General features: G+C 36.0%; 1 long non-coding RNA gene across 1 annotated transcript; it reads left to right on the top strand.

Annotated features, from left to right (window-relative positions):
• Positions 1 to 402: 402 nt before the first annotated feature.
• Positions 403 to 1,546, top strand: LOC110444371. Its single transcript, XR_002462237.1, has 2 exons — positions 403 to 517; positions 1,499 to 1,546. It is a non-coding gene; the product is annotated as an uncharacterized LOC110444371 (long non-coding RNA).
• Positions 1,547 to 2,464: the final 918 nt, after the last annotated feature.

The raw sequence follows: 2,464 nt of genomic DNA on the forward strand, positions 1-2,464 counted from the left end.
AAAACTATGTCGAAAATAATTTTAAAACAATCTTATCGTCATTGTCATATGCACATTTACTCTTGAAATGGTGTTGTTATCCTCACAATATTTTTTCGTAACTTTATATTGATTTTTTAATGACGTACTTGGTGGGTTTTTTTACATGGATCAACTTTTGTTTGTGTGCATACTTTTTCCAGTTTGTGACGTCATCTGACGCTAGCAGACGTTTTTTTTGTTTTTTTGAGAAAATACATTCCCAAATGGGAAAATCCATTCTCAAGTTCTTCTCAAGTCGTTTTCAGCTTCATTTTGGGTGACAACCCATGTTAATGAATTTATCATGCTACCTGTAGGTGGTATACAGTAGTATATATAGGTGATAATAATAGTAATCTGTCGTTAAATATTCCAGACACGACTATACAATCACTGGTGTCCGCTGCGGTCAAAGCCAAGGACAAAGCATACTGTCCCTACAGCAACTTCCGGGTCGGTGCCTCTGTCCTCTGTGCTGATGGGTCTATCGTTACTGGTAGGTCAATCGTCAAAATCCATTACGTCCAATGATTCCTTAATGTTGTGTATTTAAATTGTGAAAAGATTCATGTAGCACAACCAAAACGTGTTTATGCATGCATGTGACGTTTCGATGAATAGTACGGTATGTATACCCCGTCACCCTCATGTACACAAAGGTGTAAAATATGTAGGAGTTGTCCACAAATTGAGGTCGATTCGGCTACGCTGTAAGTGTATGTACAATTAGTTGTTATCTATGTATCGAAATGACTCGATTCAGCTTTGTTTGATACTTGTTTATAGATGTGCGAGAGTCTGTGTATTTAAAGTATCACAAAGCACATGTCCGGTTTAGTTCCCTGAGTCACTCACGTGACCTATTATAATCGCCTTTCGTCAGTCGTCGTGTGTAAACCAACACATTGTCGATTTATTTTAAAAAAACGTCTGTAATAATTTGATGAAATTTTGTGGTCATAATCAGTCTAAGGTAGGGATTATAATCTTACTCAAGATGGGGCCTGTTATAACAACTGGAAATCTTAATTAAAATTAATTTAATTAAAAAACTTAATTTTTACATTAAACGAAATACTGTTAACTTTTACATCCACTATCTAAGTGTTGTAACATTTAATACCAACTTCTGACCGCTTCTGCTGCTGTCAGGTGACTGTTATGGCCCTTTGGGATTCTATTTTCGGCAGCTGATTAACCCTTTCTGGCCCAACAATCAGGGCTGTATCCCTGGACCCTAATTTCAATTTACGATTCCTCCTCCCCAAATCAGTTGGTCCAAGATGCTGTCATTAGACAAACAAACAAAAACCAAATTTGGTGCCATTTAATGACATGTTTTGTGGTGTATAAGTTCAAAGTGAAACTCATAATGTTTAAGTTCAGTTCAAGATTATATACCAGGTACAGTTCTTTGAATGAGTGATTGTTTTATCGAGGCCATTGTATATGAGTATTCGGTATTATGTTGTAACAGGGGTGAACGTAGAGAATGCCTCATACGGCATGAGTGTCTGCGCGGAGAGGGTGGCTATTTGGAACGCCGTGGCCCAGGGACATACAGACTTCAAGGGAGCCGCCATATCCTGGTATATTACAATTTACAACTGCATTAATCTAACTTGTACTATTTTAAAATAGTTGTTTGTTTTTTCATATGTATAAAGGTGACTTTGACACAACGAATACTGAAGAAATGGTAGTCGTAATTAAGCAAAATGTGCATGAACTCCTCTTGCGCGTAGCTTGACTGTAAACGTTATGTTTGCAAGTCCGCCCCACCCCTCTTTCCGGAAAAAAAATATATCTAGAAACGAGATCGCTGTCCGTCACAATTTATGCAACAATATTCAGATTTTCTTTGCTCTGGTACTATATAAAGCTACCATATTTATTTATGGTTAATGAGACCATAAAATTGATCATAAGTGATCATTATGACGTTATTACAATTATGACGTCATAATCGTAACGTTAGCTGGCCAATACCGGTTGTTGACTGTTCCATTTAGTGGAAATCATCCCTAATTTTGAGATGAATTTGAGCTTAAAAAACGTTATTGTCAAAAAAAAAAGTATCAATATGAATTGCATACTGTTCCGAGTTGTATTCCTATAATCCTAACACGCGTTAATTTCGGGACTGTAACTCTCTTCAGCATGCAGTTTATTTAAGCATTGACCTGCTTTCAGTTGGCATTATATAGGCAATGTGAATACCAAATGGAAAAAGGGAAATTAAATGAAGCACGCTTGCGCTTCATTTTTGATTTGCCTTTCTCCAGTTGGAATTTATATTGCCTATGAATATTAACTAAAATCAGCTCAATACTTATATTTACCATATTTGGAATCAGTTTTAAAAAATTCAATTACAAATATTATTCAGCATTTAGTTCAAATAACGGATGTATAGCGTATGCTTGTTCAATGAATAGAACAG

This window comes from Mizuhopecten yessoensis, unplaced genomic scaffold, assembly GCF_002113885.1.
Source record: "Mizuhopecten yessoensis strain PY_sf001 unplaced genomic scaffold, ASM211388v2 hete_36107766, whole genome shotgun sequence".
Classification (NCBI taxonomy): domain Eukaryota; kingdom Metazoa; phylum Mollusca; class Bivalvia; order Pectinida; family Pectinidae; genus Mizuhopecten; species Mizuhopecten yessoensis.